This window comes from Heterocephalus glaber, unplaced genomic scaffold (assembly GCF_053883595.1).
Source record: "Heterocephalus glaber isolate CG9 unplaced genomic scaffold, H.glaber_assembly_v1.0 deba00001606, whole genome shotgun sequence".
NCBI classification, from domain to species: domain Eukaryota; kingdom Metazoa; phylum Chordata; class Mammalia; order Rodentia; family Bathyergidae; genus Heterocephalus; species Heterocephalus glaber.
This window is the reverse complement of record NW_028258377.1, coordinates 17,072,495-17,093,775: the sequence shown is the minus strand read 5'-3', so window position 1 is coordinate 17,093,775 and position 21,281 is coordinate 17,072,495. Positions and strand designations below refer to the sequence as shown.

General features: G+C 44.9%; 1 long non-coding RNA gene across 1 annotated transcript; it reads left to right on the top strand.

The window, feature by feature from the left end:
* Window positions 1-436: 436 nt before the first annotated feature.
* Window positions 437-18,439, top strand: LOC101698144 (uncharacterized). Its single transcript, XR_015444784.1, has 3 exons — window positions 437-1,087; window positions 3,416-3,507; window positions 12,915-18,439. It is a non-coding gene; the product is annotated as an uncharacterized LOC101698144 (long non-coding RNA).
* Window positions 18,440-21,281: the final 2,842 nt, after the last annotated feature.

Below are 21,281 nucleotides of genomic sequence, written 5' to 3'. Positions count from 1 at the left end.
CCATGAGTGCTCTCTCCGTCTACCAATCTCTCAATCTGAATGCAGATATACGTAAGTAAAAAAATGCATTACTTTTGTACCTAAAAATATCTTTTTAAAATCCAAGGCTGAAAATCATCTTTCCATTTTCAGTAGGTATGTCGTACTGGGGTTGGGGAGAAAGGGGGCTTCACCTTGGCTTCTTAGCAGGGGCCTGAGAAATGTCAGGGCTCTCCGGAGGGGGGGCTGTTAGTGACCCAACATGGGAGAGCTGCCCATAAAACCACACACCTCCTAAATGTTCCTCTCTAGACAGAGGATTTGGAGCTGCATGTGGTGGGGCATGCTCTCTGGGATAGCACTCTGGGAAGCTGAGGCAGGAGGATCTCAAATTTGATCTCAGCCTGGACAATTTAGCAGCTTAGTGAGGCCCTGTCTCAAGATTACAAAATGAAAAAAAAGCTGTGAAGGTCCTGGGTTCAGTCTTCAATACTGAAAAACAAACACCAAACAACAACAACAAAGAGACAAACTAATCCAGGGGATTTAGAAAACAATGGCCACTTCACAATACATTTTGAGAACATCTTAGCTTATTTAGAAAAGAATCAAGCAGTTCAATTATTGTAGAAAAAAGTAGTAAAAATTGTAAAGCCACTAAAAATAGCTGGGGTAGGGTGGGGGATTTAGCTGAGTGGCCTCGAAAGCGCAAGGCCCTGAGTTTGATCCCTGGTACCAAAAAAAAAAAAAGAACAGCTGGGGTTTGCTCCATCCAGAGCCTCCAGTGTTGCTCCGTTTCCAAACAGGGTGCTTTGGATGAGGAGAGTTTGAAAGGAGTGTGACACAAAGCCTGAGCCTCCAAGACCTTACCATCAGCTTGGGAGAAGCAGGGTGTGGGCGGTCAGTTCCAGTTGTAACCAACAGAAACAGCCTGCCTACCTGCAGCATGAAGGAATGTGCTGGAAGATTATGCAGGGAGGCCCAGACTCCACAGAGAAGCTGCAGGCCTCCCAGGGGGCGGGGGCTCTGGAGATGTGGGCAGCAGGAGTGGAGGGCACTCTCAAATCCGAAACAACTGTTAACAGTGTGAGCCTCAGCTGGAGCCTGGGTGAGTGGCCCTCTGGGTCAGGAGGGGTAGAGTACCCAGAAGAGCAGCCCAGCTGACCCTGGGCAGTCCTCCCGAGGTGGGCCTGGCAGACCCATGGCTCCTGGCCTACGTGAGAATCCAGTCTCTGACTCTCAGGAGCCGCGTGTGTGTGTGTGTGTGTGTGTGTGTGCTTGCGTGCGTGTGTGTGTGTGTGTGTGTGTGTGTTTTGCTTAGGCTGTGGATCCTCCATTTTCTTTCCTCTAAAATGAGAATGATGACAACAGTTTTAGGGTGGGTGGAGACAAGGATTAAAGGGAATGCATTTAAGCCGTCTGGGTGATGACTTGATCAGGAAGGGCGATTATGCTTTGGGGGCGCGGGGCTCACAGAGAAGAAGATCACAGAAGCACCCTAAACCAGTGCTGAGTTTCAGCCTGGGGTGCTAGGACCACAGGTCCTCATGGCCCAGCCACTCCTCGGCTTCTGGGGCTGGGGTAACTTCTGCTCCTTCCTTGAGCCTTAGTTTCCGTGTTGGCAGTGTGAAGAAAGTCTGCCTTGCCTGCTTCCCATGTGGCTGAGAGTACCCAGAGAGAGTTGGACGGACACGTTAGGGAGGAAAACTGAGAAAGGCTGGCCCTGTAGGGCGCCAGCAGGCACTAAGGGTGGGTAGAGGACTCCAGCGCCTCCCCCAGGCGGGCGGGTGCTCAGTGCTAATAATAGGGTCATCCTCTGTGTGCTGAGCCCGGATGGGCTGTGGAGGAGGAGCCTCGGCCACCGAGGCAGCAGAGGGATGTAGGTCCAGGGGACATGGAGTCAGGGCACAGGTGCTTTGGAGGGAAACTGGGAACTGAGCCCTTCTGAAATGAGGAGGTGTCCTGGAGGAGGGGACACTGAGCTGAGGGCTGAGCCTGAGGGAAGTCACAGGCAGTGCGTAGAGAAGGAGCACTCAGAGCAGCTGGACAGTGCCGCAAAAGCTCTTTGGCTGCAAAGAGAGAAATGAGCGGGGGAAACTCGGACCACCTGGAAAAGTACATGCTAAGATTGCCAGGGGAAGTACAGCCCCCCGAGGAGTCCACAGAGGTAGGGACCAGGCTGCAGGTCAAGCCAAAGAAACAGGTTCTTGCCCTCCTAGGCTCTGGGACTCAGAGAGGTTGAGTATTTGCCTAAGGACATTTAGCCTGTAGAATAGTCAAAGGAGGGTTACATTTAGGGCAAGGTGGCCTAGAATATACCTTGAGAACTGAGAATATGGTTGGAGAGCTGAGGTGGATGTATCTCCAGGCAATAGGGAGACATAGAGGCCTTGGAGCACAGTAAGTTTCTGGTACCCAGCAGCGATTTAGCCCCAGTGTCAGAGGGCTCAGGATGGTTGCCAGGGACAATAGGCCATGGCCTGCCATGCCACATGCCACAGTTAGTTTTGGTAAACAGTAAACCTCAGGCCTCTTTCAAGGCTGCATGGATAGTGGGGATGGCATCTGGATTTAATTGGAAGTTGCTGCTGTGGCTGCTTTGCCCTTTAGAGGAGGAAGGGCGATCTCTTCCATGAGAGATCTGTTCCTGGGGGGCAGGGTGTGAGATACAAGCTGGCAGTTCCACACCCACCACCAGCCAGGCAGTGGCAAGGGTGGCAGGCGCACTTGCGGTGGCAGATGGGTGAACGCAGGCCTTTCTCACCTCCAGGGCCCTCACGGGAGCTGCGCAGCCCCAGTGCTAACCTCGTGACATTTATTTTCGCAATTACCTTCTGTTTATGACTAATGTGCCCAGTTTGCTTTTTATGGTAGCGGTAGGAAATTCACTGCAATCAGTTTTCAATAAATATAGTTGAATAATAAAACACAGTCTATTTAAAAAAGAGAAATCATTAGTCAACAGTGTAAGTGAGATGTGTGGGTGCTAAAAATGCTGGTACACAGGTAGTCACAGGTCAGGGAGGGTTATTCCCCTTCAGGGTGGCTCTAGGGTAAGGATTTCAGGACAGCTCCAGGCTAGGGACTCTCATTCCCACTGTACAGCTGGAAAAGCTGAGTCCTCAATAAATTAACTTAGCTTTGGTCCTCAGCCAGCTCTGCCTGGAATCAGAATGCCCTCTAACAGCCCCCTGTCCTGTCCTCCCACCCCACCTCTAGGTTAAAGAGTGTCTGGACCTCTAGACAGTGCTTGGCAGTTCAGTGCTCTCTGGGTGTCAGGGATCCTAATCCAGGCACCAGCACTACCCCTTGTGACCCGTGGCCTTGGATAAATGTCTAACTTTCTCTGTGCCCTGCTGCTCATCTTCAGATGGGAACAATACTTGAACCTCAGAGGAGTGTTCAAAGGATTTAATGAGATGGTTTCTGTTACTAGTTCCAATGTAAAAGTGAGATGATGGAATCTCAGAGCCACAAAGCCACTTGCCCACGGTTGCGCAGATGGGAAGAGGAGGAGCTAGACACAAGGTAGGTAGGTGGATCGGTGCCCCAAGTGCTGTTTGTAATGATCCCACGGTGCTGCCTCCCTTCCTGGAGCACAGCTTTGGGCCCGGGTGGGAAGAAGCAGAGACGGCCTGGAAAGCTACTGAGTGGCATGGTGTGTTCATGGGGAGGGAGCTCGGTTTTCTTTAGGCAGGAGCCTGGGGACTCTGCCAAGATCCCCAGAAGCAGCAGGGTCGGATAGGAGGGAGGGCACTTTCCTGTGGGAAAATGTAGGGCGTTTCCACTTATAGCCTGGTAATTGGGCCCAGCGAGGTCCAGAGCTCAGATGATGTCATCCTGTCTCTGTGGCCTTGGGGGCTTAGGGAGCCTCTGGGGAAAGAGCCGTGGAGGAGGAAGGGCCAGGGGCCAGAATCTGGAAAGAATGACAGATGAGTTTGGGTGGGTGTGGACTATGGCCAAGGACTGAGGCGCTGAGGCAGGACAGCCCACGGCAGGAAATGCACATCCTACTCCACGCAGCGTGGCTGGAACCAAGTGTGGGAGGCTGATGCTGGGTAGTGAAGGAATGAGCAAGCAAGGGACGTGTGAGTGGATGGGGGTTTTAGTGCCGTGCCAAGCCGTGGAGATGGATTCCTAGAAGGCAGCTGAGTCTGGGGGAGGGGTGTGAACTATGACATTGGATGGAGCTCAACTCCCAGCTGTCACTTACCAGCTGTGTCACTCTGCACTACTATCTTGACCTCTCTGAGTTGCTGTTCAGCAATGTCATTTTCCAACCCCATATCCATTTCCCAAGTCACTTTGGCTATGGAACCCCAGATTCTTCTCAGAACGACAGTGCAGTCATTCTGGTGCCTCTGCATCCCCAGCCTCCTTCAGAGTGAGGGGTGGCCTGACCGAAAGCCTTAGCGTCCTCATTTTCTCCAAATGAGAATGGTCATCGCCTCTGTGTAGGGACCGGGAAGGGTACAGCCTGGCATATGCTCGGGAAGCCTGGTGAGAATTCTGTAGACTTCTGCCCGTGATGGTAATGGTGGTTCTAACTTTTCGTCTCTAGTGTTCCCAGCTGCGATTGCTCGGACCCTCACTTGGTGGTTCCTGTTGCCTCCAATCTCACAAAGCTCTACCCACCCCCGGCCCCCGCGTCCCAAGAACACTTCTCAGCCTCTCTGCAGTTATTCATGGCTCCCTGCCACCCTCCTGGCTCTGGAGCCAACTGTTTGGTTCCAGATCTCAGCCCACCACTTCCAGCTTCATGTGACTTTGCAATTGCTGTCGTCCCTGTGTATCTGCAGGGGACTGGTTCCAGAACTCCCTGTGAATGTTAAAACCCATGGATGCTCAAGTGCTTTATATAAAATTCTGTACTATTTGCATATAACCTACACACATCCTCCCATATACTTTACATCATCTCTAGATGACTTATAATACCTCATGCAATTAAATAGCTGCTATATGGTATTGCTTAGGGGATAATGACAATTTACAAACGTCTGTATATGTTCAAGGTAGATGCAAGTTTTTAAATAATATTTTGACCTGTAGTTGATTAAATCTGCAGCTGTGGAGCTTTTGAACATGGAGGACTGACTTACTTAAGCAGGATGGTGACACTACCTAAATCCTGTGATACAAGGGGAAAACCAGGAATTCTTGCAGCACCCTTGGCATGGTGCATGGCTCCCATCGAGCACTCCTGGAGGGGAAGACCAGCTCCTCAGGATGGTCCTCCATGCCCCCTGTGACTGGAGCTGCCTCCCGATCTGGCCCCAGCCCTTGGTGGCTTTGGTTCCCTGCCTTTCTCCCGCCTCTGTGGCTTTATGTGTGTTGGTCCTCTGCCTGAAGTGTTCTGCTCTAGTGTTCTTATTTCTTTAAAGTGGCTAATTCCACTTTAACGTTGGAAACAAATTATTTTGTCACCTCCAAGAAGCTCACTCACCCCTCACTCACCCCTCACCCCCTGGGCTTCCTCTGCTGTGTGGGCCTGTCCCACGGAGGCATTAATGCCATGTTCTCTGCCTTTCTGTCTCTCACAGTCCCTGGGCCGACCCCTCCAGGGCCCACACAGTACCCTTATCACCTCTCCCCTAGGGCTGCTTCAGGTGGCCCCGCAGTCACTGCCCTCATGAACCTTCCAAGACCAAGATGTCCATGGTGTCCAAGGGCCTGTGGCTGACACCACTCGGCTTAGCACTCACTGCCCTGTGTTCACGAGGTGCCTGGTCTATTCTCACAACTGTCTCAAAAATGGGCTGTGAGTGCTGGGAGGGTTAATTTCATGTGCCACCTTAGTTGGGCTACTGTGCAGCCCAGGACCCAGGACCTTGTGCAGGGGCAGCTGCACAGTTCTGCACTAACCTAGATGGTGCTAGAAGACGTTTATGGAGCTGGTTAACATCAGTATTCAGTGCATATTAAGCAGAGGTGGTCCCATCCAGTCAGCTGAGGCCTTAAGAGCAATGTCCAAGGTTTCCCTAAGAAGTAGGGATTCTGCCTCCACTGTAGGAATAAGATCCTGCCTGGGTCTCCAGCCTGCCGATGCACCCCACAGATTCCAGACATTCAGCCCCTCATCACAGGAGCTGGTTCCTTAAATATAGCTTCTCTGTGTGTCCTCTCTATTGGTTCTCTTACTCTGAAGAAGCCAGAGTAATACCACGGTGCCCCCTTTTATAAGTAGGGAAGCTGAGAGTCTGAGAGGTTAAGTGAGGAATAAGGTCAAGTCTGGAACACAGGCAACCTCTGCAGGACCAGTATTCTTCCCTTCAGTGGATGCTGGGTCCAGGGCTTAACTTCTCCTTCCATTATTTCTGGGAGCCTGGAACCAGCTTCCTTAGCCAAAGGAGCCCCTTTGCAAAAAATCAGGACAATTTACCTCTCTTCTCTATACTATGTCTTTCAAAGAGACCCAGGGAAAGTTCTCTAGGCATAAAAAGGAATGAGGAGAGGACAAGCTCTTCCTCCTGCTGTGTGACTTGAGCCAGTACCTTCCCCTGTCTGGGCTTTGGATTCTATAACCTCATATTTCAACAATTGTAGACACTATTAGATACACTATGATATATCAAGACAGTGGGAAAAATTAGGAGATTCTCTGTGGATTGGTACAGAAAAGGCTTCAAAATAAAATGTTGGGTGAAAAGAGTAAATGGTAGGACAGTGTGACATATGTCACTTTTGTATAAGAAAAGGAAGATTGAAGAATACATAAACTCTGGAGGGACACACCAGATACTAATAAAGATGATTTCTTTAGGGGAAGCAATAGGAATTGGGATGAGATGAGACTTCCCACTATATAGCTTTCATTTTTATTTTTGTGGTGCTGGGGATGGAATCCAGGGCCTTGTGCATGCTAGGCAAGTGGTCTATCACTGAGCCACATCCTCAGGGTCCAAATCTTTCATTTTTGACACGTGCATAAATGTAAAGAATAAATACTAATAATTTTAAAATCGAAATAACGAGAGTCTCCCCTTTGAAAAGGTGTGTCAGGATTAAATTAGAAAATGGATGTGAAATGCCAAGCACACAGAGGATGTGCAAGAATGGCACTGGTTGTTCAACACTGTGAACCTCTAAGGTGCTGCCCAGCAGAGGGAGAGGCAACCCTGGCCCCTCCACCTGTACATATAAGCACCCAGTATGAGCTTCCTGCTGCTCTGCATCCTGTGGTGACAGAGGAAATATTCCTGTCTTAGTCCTTTCCTCATCATTGGGACAAAATTCCTGACACCTGCAAGTTAAAGGAGGAGAGGTGTATTTGGCTCACATTTTAGAAGTTTTAGGCCTTCATGGTCAGTGGCATGGTTGAAGGGCCTGGTGGAGGAATGCTGCTTACCTCGTGGTGGTCAGGAAGCAGAGAGTCCAGGAAGGAGCTAGGAAGGGAGATAAACTCTTCTAGGTCACACCCACAGTGACCCAGTGACCCAGCGCTTTTGACCAGGCCTTACTAGCAAGTCAGCTATAATGTCTCATAATCCAGTCACCTGCCAAACACATGAGGCTCTGGTGACCACTTTAGATCTAAACCATAACAAATCCCTGCAGCTCCTTGCTTTCGAGGTCCTAATAATTCATCGGAGGAGCCTCAATTGACAATCACCAGCAGCATAGTTCCCATGGTGCATTCACAAAAGATTCACAGGGAAAGAAGGGTTGCTGTGACCCAATGTCTCTCCAATTACAAAGCTCCTTGCCTTCCCCCTTCACTACAATGTCTGTCCAGGCCCTGGAATGATTTGAGGTTTAGGTGAAGGTAGTGTCAAGTTGTGATTTGAAGGTGGGTCATACTACTGGCATGGGAGTGACCCCAACCCCCTTTCAAAGATCATTTAGACTTGCCAATAGCTCTACTAGTCAAATAGAAGGTAGAATTATTTTTCCCATCCCCTTACTCTCTCATTCATTTATTTCTCCATCGAGCCTCTGACCATTAATCATGATATGTCAACATGAACAGATTAAGAAACACCTAGTAGATTAGTAAAGCACAGTTTTGTGGAAACACTGCAGGCAGGGGATTCTCAGACACTGATAGGAATGTTCCTTGTATCCATGGGGTTCAAAGGGGCAGCATGAAGAAAACCGTGTGAAGGGCTCTGAGTGACTGAGGTATGTGTGGGAGGCAGGCAGGGAGGGTAGAGAGATGGCGTCTGACAATGATACATTGCGATAGAGACTGGACACCATCTTGTAGGACACAGGCAGGGAGGCAGGTGCCAGGCTGATTAGGACTTTAGGTCTGGAAACAGAGGCCTTGGTTTCATCTAGGGGAATCCTTCAGGTCCTAGGGTCTTTTCTTTACCACTCACCCTTTTTTATTAAGATTTCTGTTGAGCTAATTGTTGATTCATACACTGTTATAGGAAAGAATGGAGAGAGATCCCTGTGCATTGTGTCCATTCTCCCCAGTGGTAAGATTTTGCAAAGTGATTCCTTTGCTACTTTTGATAAGAAGCACCAATGTGCTGAAAGACAGATGCCCAGGGATCTCTGGTGACAGTGTTTCTCCTCTCCATCACCTTCCCTTTCTGTATGAACCAGGAATGTTTCATAGGTGAAACAAATTTGGAAGTCTTATAACAACTCCCAAGTTCACCCTTATCAACCCTTTTCTTATCTTCTTATAGCAGACCAGGTTATCCTTTGGGCATCATGCTTGACATGGCCAATTCCAACACACAGTGGGTAGAGGCCATGTGATCAGCTGACTAACAAAACCTCAAGTTTTCCTTACATGAATTTGTGGTGGTGTTGGGAAGTACCTTCCTGGCAAGGAACTACATTTCCTGGCATCCCTTTCTAATCACGTGACCAGTTCTCACCAATGCAATGTGAGCAGAAGGGTTGCAAAGCCCTGTCAGGGTGGTATGTTAAGTAGCAGGCAAGATATCTTTTATTTCTCCCAGTCTGTGCTTTGGATGACACCATGATGACCTTCAGGTCACAAGATGGTGGAGGAACCCAGAAGAGCAACCACTGGAGGAAAGCTACCCAGGAGAGCCATTGGCCAGGAACATGAGCCTTAAACTATGTATGAGGCAGAAATAAACATACATCAACATTTCAAATACACAAAAGAAGTAGAGAGCATAGTGTAACTCAACTTAGCCATCCATCATTCAATATCAAAAAATTATCAACTTTTCCTAGTCTTTTTATTGTCCACTCTTACCCCACTTTTAAAATTGTTTGCTGAAGATTTTTAAAGTAATTCCTAGACATCCTGCAACACAAACAAGACAAGAGTCTAAGCAACCTTTATTGTGTTAAGGCAACAAGATGAGGGCTGTTTGTCACAGCAGTTAGCCAGTGCTGGCTGAGCCACGGGCCCTGGTATCTCATCATGGAACAGAGCATAAGCAAGTAGCTTGTTTTCCTAGGCTGAACAGTGTGCACATGAATGTGTTTGGGCTCGAAGCAACCAGCATGCCAAGCTTTCCAGCCCTCTGAGAAGCTGTTCTCTTTGTTCTGGCCCAGCTGCATGCAGTCACACCTCCCCATCCACCCTCCTGGCCCCTGCCTCCCACTTCTTCCTCCTCCCAGTCCAAGGCTGCCCAGAGGAGAAGCAGACTGAAGGCGGGATGCAGAGCAGGGGATTTTGCAGGCTGTGCTCTTGGCCTGGCCTGGGCTGGCCTGAGTGAGGCAGGGTGAGGCTGTGCTGGAAGAGTCAGAGCTAAAGGCAAGAGTGGGAGCCAGGGAATCAAACCTTCTGTGCTTTTCAGCTGGGCCTGTGCTCACGACCCTGAAGCTCAGAGGCAGGATGAAGCTCAGTGGTTAGGATTTCCAATGGCTTTGAGTTCATTCAAACAGTCCTGTGGTTGGGGGTGTAGCTCAGTGGTAGTGTGTGTGTGTGTGTGTGTGTGTGTGCGCGCACGCACACGTGTACACATGAGGCCCTGGGCTCCATCCCTAGCACTGCAAACAACAACAAAAACAAAATGTTTTTGTGCACTGCTGTGTCAGCTCCATACCTGGTGCTGAGCTGAATCCTGGCTTAGCAACGTCCCAGTTTCTTGACCTCCAGACTTGTTCCCTTAGCCCTCTGTGTCATAAGGTCCCTAGATGGAAACAAAGAGGGAGTGTGAACTTTATTGGGTCCTATGGAAACCAAACTCAATGTATGGAGAAAACCTGGCTCCCAGTGGACTCTTGATGACTCATAGCCATTGCTACTTACCAACCTCTGCTGACAACAATGGTTAGTGGGGCCAGCCCAAGTGGGGCCCCATGAAGGGAGCAGATAAGGCCTCAGGATGTGGAGCCCCACCCTCTTGGGAGCTGTTTTCAGAGAAGGAAAAAAGGGGAATGAAGGGAGCCGCCAGGTCTGATTTTTTTGTGTCAGAGGAGTAGGAGTGAGTGGAATCCTGTAATTCAGGGGCTCTTTCCTGGAAGGGGCTGAATTGGCAACAAAATACTCCCTCCCTTGGAGAGTCGCCTCACAGCTGTCAGGAAAAAACAGCTGGATGGTTTCCCTTCAAATTGAGGCCTCAGTTCTGTAGAAAGTAGGACAAAACGTGAAAGAACACAGGAACTTCCAGGCAGGTTCTCTAGCCCGGAAAGACTGGGCTCAAAAGCTAGCTTGCCTCACCTCTCTGAGCCTTAGTTTCAGCACGCTTTAAATGGGGATAATGATGTGCATCTCACAGGGCTTTTGTGCGAAGAAAAGATAGTGTGTAAAGTGCCTTGCATAATGCCTGGTACCCCAGAAGTACTTAATTAAGGTCATTGTACATCACTCACCCTAGGGCTTAAAATGAAACTGCTTTCTTCTCTCAAGAAACATCTATACTCTGGAGGCTGAGGCAAGAGGATTGCAAATTTGAGCTCAGCCTGGGCAACTTAGCAGCTTAGTGAGACCCTGTCTCAAGGAAAGAGGAGTGGCTGGAGATGTCAGTGCAAAGGCCCTGGGTTCAATGCCCAGTACCATTGAGAGAGAGAGAGAGAGAGAGAGAGAGAGAGAGAGAGAGAGAACTTCTAAGTATTCCCTGCCATCTCTTCCCCACATGAGCCCCTGGATGGGCCATTGACTTCCACAGCCTCAGCCATCATGTCCATGTCCTTGGCTCTTCCCTTTAAGCTACAGTTTTCCCTCCCCTAGTCTCTCCCATTCTGGGAAAGGGTGTCTGTCCCCCAGCCCCCAAGGAGGTCCTGATGGCTCTACTTTCAGAATATGCAGTCATCCTTCAGTGTCCACGGGGATGGATCCAGGAGCTCTCTCGTGGGTCCCCAAACCCATGCACGCTCAAGCCCCTCATGTAAATAGGTGTCGTGCTTTCATATAAGTAGCCCACATCCTCCATAGACTTTAAATCATCTCTAGATGATTCATAATACCTAATACAATGTACATGTTAGATATAATTGCTCTTACGCTGTATTGTTTTTTAATGATTTTTTTATTTTTGCGTTGTTATTTTTCTTGTCTGCTGTTGGTTGAATCCGTGGACACAGAGCTGGTGGATATAGGAAGCGACTCTATCTCATTTCCTCTCCTCCTTACCTCCACTGCCACTGTCATCACTGCATCCCTGTCACCCCTTCCCCCTCCGACCCTGCTAATATGTCCTCCCCATGCTCCCACCACCCATCCTCGTCCAGCTCTCCACACTGCAGTCTTGCCTTTTTTATTTTAACATAGATTTTAAACCTACAGAAAAATTGCAAGAACAGCACAAGGGCTTTCCATGTACCCACAACTCAGTTCCTCCCCTTTACCTTGTCCTTCTTTGTCTCTCTGTGTATATACTCATCTTTTGTACTTGTAGGTTCCACATTCATGAATTCAACCAGCTGCAGACCGGAAATAGAAAAAACATTGTGTCTGTATTGAATATGTACAAAATTTTTCTGGTAATCATTCCCTAAACAGTACATCATAGTTTACCAGATATTTACATAGTGTTATATTGTGTTAGGTACTATAAGAGATGATTTAAAGTATGTGGGAAGGTGGATGTAGATTATACACAGATACTACGCCATTTTACGTAAGAGACTTAAGTATCCTCAGATTTTGCTATCCATGGGGAGTACTGGAACCCATCTCTCATGGCAATGGAGAGGCAACTGTATACTTATTTTTTCTAAAACATTACAGTAATTGCAAACACAATGTCCCTTTACTCCCAAATGCTCCAGTGGGACTTTCCTATAAACAGAATGCTCTCTCACGTGGCCAGTGTATCATGGCCCAAAACAAGATTGATGCAGAACTATTAGATAATCTATTAATCTTATGTACATTCTGTCTATTGTCCCAAAAGAAAAGTCTGGATCACGCATTGCATTTTGTGGTCACATCCTGTTACTCTCCTTTACCGTGGGACAATTCCTTGGTCTGTCTTCATCTGTCATGACCTTGAGATTTCTGAGATATATGATCCCATTATTTTTTTCACTATCTTCCTCATTTTTGTGGTGCCATGGATGGAACCCAGGGCCTTGCACATGCTAGGTAAATACCACTGAGCCATACCCCAACCCCACAGCAAGCTTTTAAAGGGTAAAGAGGCTCTCACTCCCCAACTCCTAGCCCTGAATTGGCTTTTTATTACTCTCAGGGAAAATGCAGCTCCAGGCCCTCAGTTGTGCGGTCTTGGTCTGACTCTCCCTGAGCTCTTTTACTCCAGAACTCTGACCTGGCACTCCTCTCTAGGGGCCATGCAAGCTTTGGAGTCTCCCTGACCTCTCACTTTTCATGGGCCATTAACCCATGTGTGTGCCCTTCATGCAATAAAGCATCTTCCTTAACCCTGTGATATGGTAGAATTTGTCCCAAGCACTTTTGCATGATGAGGCAGATCCAGGAGAGACCCATTTTGATGACACAAATAGACCTGGGATCTAATGTCCTAGTGGTACTTCCTAGCTGGGTGGCCTTGGACAAGTTACTTAACATTTCTTTCTTTTTTTTTTGGTACCAGAGATTGAACTCGGGTCCTTGCGCTTGCACAGCAGGCGGTGAAACCACTGAGCTAAACCCCCGGCCCAGTTACTTAACATTTCTGATCCTCTAGTTCCTCATCTGGAAGAGGAATTGAGATAATAAATGCAGAATTGCCTTCTCTCTAGTTGGTGAAATAACAAGACCCATTCCATTTGCTGGAGAAATTGGAAAGAGATTGCAGTAGGTTGAATGGTGGTCTGTGCCTGATTCCTGGAACCTGTAAATATAATCTTCTTTGGAAAAATCAACTTTGCGGACGTAACTAAATTAAGGATCTTGACATAAGATCATCCTGGATTGTCAAGGTGAACCCTAAATCCAATGTCAAGATACACACAGAGGAGAACACACACGCATAGAGGAGACAGTGATGGGAAAGATGGAGGTGGAGATCAGAGTGACGTGACTACAAGTTGAGAAATTCAAAGGATTTCTGACAGCCCCCAGAAGTTGGGAGAGGCATGGAATGAGTTATGATCAGAGCCCCCGAGGGAGCCTGGCTCCAAGCACAAAAGTGGACTTTTAGCTCCAGAACTGTGAGAGAATAAATTTTTGTGGTTTTAAGCCACTGAGTTTGTGGTAATTTGTTATGACAGCCCTAGGAAACTTATACAAGAGAGAACTTTGGCAAACTGATACATGGAAGCTTGTATGAATTCAACTGGACATGACTGTAGCCATCTGGAGTCATAACAACCATGAGTTCCCCAGGTAACCTTAGCAGGCGTTCCTGTGTAGTTTCCTAGCAAACCATGCCTGACTCTTCAGCCTCTACCCTCTTCTCCCCTCCTCTTCCCTCCCCACCTCCCTTGCCCTTCCCTCCTCACCTCTCTTTTCCTCTTTACTGAGGACTGGACCTAGGGCCTTCACACTGAGCTACATTCCCAGCCCTTTTTTCTGTTTTTTATTTGAGAAATGGTCTTGTTAATTTGTCAAATCATCCAGGTTGGGCTTGAACTTGTAATTCTCCCGTCTTAGCCTTGCAAAGTGCTGGGATTACACATGAGTGCCACCAAGCCTGGCCTCAACGTTGTAAGATAAACCTGCATTCCAACCAGGATGAAGTCACTTTTGTTCCAACCCACGAGTAGGCCCTCCTTCCAGGACTATCTTTTGTAAGTTCCCCAATAAATTGTACTCTGAGCAATGCTGCATCTGTCTGCCTCTCTTAGGTCTAATGTGATAGCTCCTTGGGTTCTGTTCTTATTCATTAGAACCTAGCTGTTCTAGAGCAAAGGTCCCTGCACACCTGGCTGGAATTTTCTATACCCAGGTTTCATTCCCTATCCACCACAGGTAGAGAGAGAGAAGGGAAGTGCAAATCTCCCAGTGGGCCAGCCAGCTGAGGCTCTGGGGACCAAGAGTGGGAAGTGGTTCAGTCAGAAGATGCCTGAGCCACAGGTTTCTCGATATCCCCTTCCTTAAAAGAGTGGGAAGGACACCTCAGAAGGTCTCCCTCTGAAAGGTCTCCTTCCCTCCACTGATGGAGAGTCACAGGCTGCTTAGATGCAGGCAGAGAGGAGTTAAGGTTGTCTGTTGGGGATGCTGACCTCTGGGGCCAGTGAGGCTGTAGCCCCTTACCATGGTGTTGGAAGGGGAGTCACTGGCTGTGGGAGTAAACTCTTCCTTACCACATAGCTCTTCACCCAGACAACACAGAATAAGATTCTGAGTCCCTTCTGAGACCATTCTGCTCACCGTGCCAACCTGGCTCCAAATTCACACTGCTTCCACTGTCTCATGTGCTTCCTCACAGAACTTGGTGTCCTTATCTTGAATCTAGCATTTGGCCACACATCTCTTGTCTTGGCCCAGTGATTTCCTTGACAGCTCCAGGATGCAGGTGCACAGGGAAACAGAGCCCATAGCCACAGGTGCTGAGTATGACCTGATGCCCAGGCATAGGTTTACTGTTCTCTGGAGACATGTCCAGAGTCTCTGCAGGACCCCAGATGAGGGCCCCAAAGCTCCTGTGAGTAGGTGACAGCCAAGGTACAGCATGAGGCACTACCTACCTGAGCATTCTTTCCCCAGGAGAGCTACATCCCAGGTGGTGTGCATCAGCTGGGCTGGAGGGGAGGCAGGGCACACTAGCTTCAGACTCCTCTTATGGTGTCCCTACCCCAGCCCTACCAGGGCCAGCTCAGGGCTGCTAATGAATTGTCCTGCATGGCTTACCTAGTTGTGGAAAGAAGAAAGCTGCTCTGAGAATAACAGGCTCCAGGGATCCAGAACCTCATAGGAGGCAGTGGAGGCAGATGTTTTACACCCTGTCACAATGGAGGCAGTGGTTTCCTTTGGGGGACTGAAAATGTGACTTACTTCCTAGTAACAAGGATGCTGCTTCAGCACTTGGTGGAAAAAGCAGGTGAAGAATGTGTTCCTTTTCATATGAGCAAGAAAAATGTCCATGCCGTGTTTTGCTGCACATATTGTACCCCTGCATAAAACACCCCTGCTCAGCTTTTCCATCTGAAATAATTCCCCTTTGGAGATCAGCTGGAGAGACTCTCCCAAGCAGCCTTCTGTGACCTCTCCATGCTGAGCTGCTCACATGGAGGTCAAAGTCAGTGCCTTTTGAGTTGGATACCAGGTTGATCAGGCTAAGAAAGGATTAGTCTGCTCCCAACACGGCTGCAGCTTCAGCCCCTAGCTGGGTGGCTGGCACACACTGGGTGTTTAGCAATGCACTCAATAACTGTGTAAGGTGAGCATGTGGATTCACCTTTCTGAGCCTCAGTGTCTTTATCTGAGAGCCAGGCTGTCTCATGGTGCAAAGATGTAAAAGCACTTTCCCAATGTCTCACAATGTCTCACTGGTAAATGACCAGTATATTTTCTTATACTACTTTTCAGGATCAAATTTAAATGAGGGCACATGTGTGTGTATTATTCTCAGAGCAGTCAGTGTATGGCACACGGTAATTATCCAATAAAATAGGAGCTATTTAATTTATTATCATTGTTATTCCAATATTTTTACTGGCACCTCCAGGCTGATCATATTACATCACACAGTTCTTGCCCCATTCCTCTCCATGAGACAGGCAATCTCTGAGCACAGGCCTTCCTAAAGTAGATGCTAATTAAATGCTAAAGAAGGGAACACAATGAATGAGAAGGTGATTCAAATCCAATTTCAGCACCTAGAACCAAAGATGCTGCTCCCAGGGAGTCTTGAAGCCATTCCTATGAAAAGCCATTGCTACCAGTGAGTAATATTTTATTGCACTCATCTCTGTAGTGTGGAGAGAATTTTCCACAGTAGCAACACTGTCATAACTGTAATCTCAGTTGCTTCACCTGGATAAGTGATGCAGAAGTGGACTGCATCTCTATTTTTGAATTTTTGAAATTATTTTTATTTTTTAAGATTAAGCATCCTCATTGACAATCCAGAAATAGTCCTTGCTTTCTTTTGGACTCACACACATACAACAGTTAAAAGTGATTTCTCAGTTTTCAGGGACAAGGTTAAAAAAAAAAAAGAAGGTCACAAGCTGCAGTTGAATTCTTCTGTTGCTTTAAAAAAAATTCTTAATTTGCTATCAAGCCAATAGCAAACCATAAAGAAAGACAATTTTCTGAAAACCCAACAAAACCCAGAAGTAGGAACCTAGGTATTGTAGCAAAATTATCACCCGAAACACCACTGTTGCAAAAAAAAAAAAAAAAAAGGAGAGCAAGGAGCCAAATTCCCATAGCTCATTAGAGAAGACCTTTAAACAAAGTCAGAAATTTAGGATCAGAACTACAGTGCTGTGTATAGGTTAAGAGAAACAGATTAATTAAAAAACACTCAACTTGTTCACCTTGGGGATATAATAGGGAATATATTATCTCCTACTCCAGGAGAAGAAATAAAAACATGTGTTGCTGGTATTAAAATTGTCCTTACCAACAGAAGGCAGGGGAACAGTAAAGCAAGAAAATGTGGAACAAAAGGTTTGAATCTAAGTTCTACTGCCCAGGAAAGTGGCATAGGGCTGAAATTCTGAGCTGGGATCATTACTTTGTAGATTTGGCTCAAAACCAGGGGACTATATATACCGCTCATAAATATCAAATGATCTACAGTAGTTGTGGTATTAAAAATATTCCTTAATTATTATAAATTCCTATTCTGAAAATTAGATAAAAATGACACTGGGTGATGTAGTCAGTTATAGAGTAGAAGTTTCCTTCCAGAAAGAACTTAGCAGACCTTTAGGTTGAGAGGAATAATGTAGCATGTAGTGAATGAGATAAAGTTCTTGGCACAGTTTTAATAAGGCTTCTATCCGCCCTAGTTGTAAGGAGTAGCACTGAGGAGGCTCCAACAGACTATCTTAGAGGGACACTTCTTGGAGACAGTCTGTATGTTTAACTCTTAACCCTCTTCTTACCTATACCTCCTTTTTGGGGGGATAGTACCGGGAATAGAACTCAGGACCTTGCGCTTGCGAGGCACCACTGAGCTAAATCCCTGGGCTGTCTACACCTCTTTTATAGATATTGTTGGCTCCTATTACACGAAGGAGACAGTACAAAGAAGCTTTGGCTTCTTGACAACCAATCCATGCCCTACCACATCGTCTGTGTGATCTAGGGCAAGTCACTTCTCCACTTTGAGCCTCAAATTCTACATCAACAAAATGTAAGCAATCCTGTATGCTCAGTAGAACGACTGTGAAGCTTGCATGAGACACTAAACAGGGGGACAGCTGACTAGGACCAAGCCATCCAATTCCAAGGACAATGGAAAAATCTCTACAAGATGTAAACATGTTAAGAGCCTCAAAGAATGGATAAAAGATTGAACTGGCTGACTAAAGTCTAGTAAAAAATGAAAACCCAGAGAAGTAAGTCCAATACTCAAAGATTCACTTTACCCAAGAGCATTTAATAATCCAGAAAAAACAGCTGCTTTTGGTAGCCTTTGGGAAAAATTTAAGGATCAGAGTCTAACAGAAGTGGGGACTGTGGTGAATATTCTTTTCTGTTCACTTTAACCTGGGATCTCAAAGGATAAGTCATAAGGAGCTAATCTGTATCATAGATTTTCAGATAAAGTAAAAGTCTTGAAAGAAGTCAGATATACCTATATAGGCACAAAGTTAAGAATTGTGTCTGACTTCTCAGAAACCTTGAAAGCAAGAAGAGAGTGGAGTGAAATATTTGAAATGTTAAAAGAAAAAAATTCCCACCCACCTAAAATTCTGTAACCTATGAAATTTTTCTTCAAAAATGAAGGAGAAAATGATGATTTTCTTAGACAAACTGAAGATTGAGGGAATTTATTGCCAGTAGGATTGCCTTGTAAGAAATGGTAAAAGTTCTTCAGAGAGAAAGAAAATGATATAGGTCAGGAACTCAGATCTACATAAAGAAAAGAACATCAGAGAATTAATAAGTGAAGGTAAAATTTAAACTATGATTTTTCTTTCTTTTTTTTTCAGTACCAAGGATTGAACTCAGGACCTTGCACTTTCGAGGCAGGCAGTGGCACCACTGAGCTAAATCCCTGGCCCCAAACTATGATTTTTCTTATTCATAATTCATCTAATAAAATTTTATTATCTAAAATAATAATAGCATATATATAATATATATGTATATGTATGTGGAAAAGAAAGGAAGATTTAGGAATGTTTTATTATTTTATGATACACCATCCATGAAACAATATGTTGTTATTTGGAATGGATTTGGATTATGTATAAATGTGTATTGCAAACTCTAGGGCAATTACTGAAAGAGGTAAATGAAAAAGTATAATTGATATGCTAGAAAAGGGAAAAAAGTAGAATCATAACATGCTCAGTTGGGCCGGGGATTTAGCTTAGTGGTTCTGCTGCCTGCCTCGCAAGTACAAGGTCCCAAGTTTAATCCCTGGTACCAAAACCAAAACAAAACAAAACAAAAACCATGCTCAATTAAAATCACAAAAGGTAAAAAGAGTGGAAGACTAAACTAGGAACAAAGATCAAGGGCAATAAACAGAAAATAGTAACAAACATAGATACAATCCAATATTGTATCAGTAATAATTTAAAACATCAACAATTAAAAACCAAATAAAAGACAGAGATTGTCAGAGTGTATAAAAATAAGATATAAATAGGTCTTGTCTACAAGAAAACCACTTTAAATACAAAGAGAAATATAGATTAAAAGTAAAAGGATGGAGAAATATATACCATGTCAACATTAATGAAAAAAAAATGAGTAGCTTTATTAATTTCAGGCAGAGCAAGCTTCATTGCAAGGAAGTTTATGAGGGAGACAGAGGAGCATTGGATAATGATTAAAGGTCAATACTGTAACACATAAGAATCTTAAATGTGTGTCCACCTAAAAATGTCTAACATGTAAAATGCATGATTCAAAATACATGAGGTGAAAACAGAACTACAAAATGGATGAACCTACTGTTATAGCATACTTTAACACCTCTCTATCAGAATTCAGATTCAGCAGGCAGAAAATCAGTAAGGATGTGCTTAAACCCAACAGTCCCATTAATCAACTATATATAATTTGACACCTACAGACTACATAGTGCAACAGCAGCAGAATACACATTTTTCTTAACTCACATAGAACATTCACCAAGATAGACAGTAGATACATTCTGGGCCATAAAACTCATTTTAACAAACTTAAAAGAATATAAATCATACAATCTCTATTCTCAGGCCAAAAATGGAATTAAACTATAAATCAACAACAGAAGGATGACTAGAAAATCCTCCCAAACTTGGAGATTAAACAATACACTTCTAAATCACACGAGTTAGAGAAGAAACCTCAAGAGAAATTTAAAAAATATTTTGAACTAACCGAATAAGAATATACAACTTATTAAAATTTGTGGCATTCAGTGAAGGCAAGGTTTAGTGGAAAATTTATGACATTAAGTACATATGTTAGAAAAGAAAAAAGATCTAAAAATCAATAATGTAAGTTTCCGTTTAGAAAACTTGAGAGATAAGGGCAAATTAAATCCAAACTAAGATGATATAATAAGAATTAAAGTATAAACCAATGAAATTGAAAGTAGAAAATCAACAGAGAAAATTAAACCCAAAAGTTAATTCTTTGAAAGTTCAATACAATTGATGGACCACTATCTCTCTAGTCTAAGAATGAGAGAGGGAGAAGAAGGGAAGAAGAGGAAAAGGAAGAGGAATGGAGAGAGGGAGACAGAGATGCACACAGAAGAAAAAACAAATTACTAATATCAGAAATGAAAGAAGAGATATCTATGAAGTCTGTAGACATTGAAAAGATACTAAAGGAACATTACGAAACGTTATGCCTACAAATTTGTTAACATATGGACTAATTCCTTGAAAGTCACAATCCACCAAAACTCACATGAGAAGAAATGAACAATCTGAATAGGCCTATATCTATTCAAGAAATTGAATCACTAACTAGTAAACTATGAAAACATAAAGCACCAGGTCCAGGTGGGTCCACTGTTGAATTTTACCAAACATTTAAGGAAAAAATTATACTAATTTTCTACACTCTCTTTCAGAAGATAGAAGTAGAGGAAATACTTCCTGATTTCAGTATTCATTCTATGAGGCCAGGATTATCTTAATGTCAAAACTAGAAAAAGATCTTGCAAAAAAAGGAAAACACACACTAATATATATCTCTCATGAACATAAATGCAAAACCACCAACAAAATTTTAAATTAAATCCAATAATGTATAAAAAGAATTCTAGACCACAACCAAATGGAATTTATCCTAGATATGCAAGACAGTTTCAATATTTTTAAAGAAAGTAATGTAATTCATTATATCAACATGCTAAAGAGGCAAAAATCACACGACCATATCAATAAATGCAAAAAATTCTAAAAAAATAAACAATCCAATTATCTTGGTCACTTTTTTTTGGTCACTGGGACAAAATACCTGACTCCCACAACTTCAGGGAGTAGAGATTTATTTTGACTCACATTTCAGATGTTTCAGTCAATGTTTGGCAGGTGCAAACAAAAAACCCAGGATGCTGGAAGGGTCTGGGCAGAGAAAAGCTACTTATGTCATGACATCCAGGAAGCAGCGAGAGAAGGGAGAACCAGGGAAGGAGGTCCAGGTCACACCTCCAACAACTCACCTCTTCCAATCAGGACCCACCTCCCCAAAGCAAGTAATTTAGAGTGCCTCCATGGTTCAATCCTTTTCAAAAGTCCTGCCTATGAACACATGAAGCTTTTTGCGGGCATTCTTGATATAAACCGTAACACTAAATAAGAAAAGCAAAATACCTAGACAGACACCTCACCAAATAAGATATAAAAATGGCAAATAAGTGCAGAAAAACAGAAATGAAAAGAACAAT